Source organism: Gavialis gangeticus, unplaced genomic scaffold (genome assembly GCF_001723915.1).
Source record: "Gavialis gangeticus isolate Ggan-Ray unplaced genomic scaffold, GavGan_comp1, whole genome shotgun sequence".
Lineage (NCBI taxonomy): Eukaryota > Metazoa > Chordata > Crocodylia > Gavialidae > Gavialis > Gavialis gangeticus.
This window is the reverse complement of record NW_017729024.1, coordinates 154,540,220-154,540,429: the sequence shown is the minus strand read 5'-3', so window position 1 is coordinate 154,540,429 and position 210 is coordinate 154,540,220. Positions and strand designations below refer to the sequence as shown.

At 63.3% G+C, this 210-nt stretch overlaps 1 protein-coding gene across 1 annotated transcript in view; it reads right to left on the bottom strand.

Moving 5' to 3' along the window:
• The window catches only part of PLCXD3 (phosphatidylinositol specific phospholipase C X domain containing 3), a 62,820-nt gene that overhangs the window by 46,477 nt on the left and 16,133 nt on the right, over positions 1-210 (bottom strand). The gene's annotated exons all lie outside the window — the stretch shown is intronic.

The window sequence follows — 210 nt, the reverse complement described above, 5'->3', positions numbered from 1 at the left end:
CCACCAGCCTCCCCCATCCCTTCCCTGCCTGCCCCCCACCCTCTGATCCCTGCCCTGTCCACCCCAGCATTGTGGGGGGGGAAACAACCCCCCCCCGGCACTTACTGACAGTTCTAGCTGCCCCTACTGCCAGACTGCCGCAGTGGATAAAAGGTGCAGGGAACTCTCAGGGCTGCTTCAGCAGTCCAGTTGGCACAAGGGGTAGTGTCC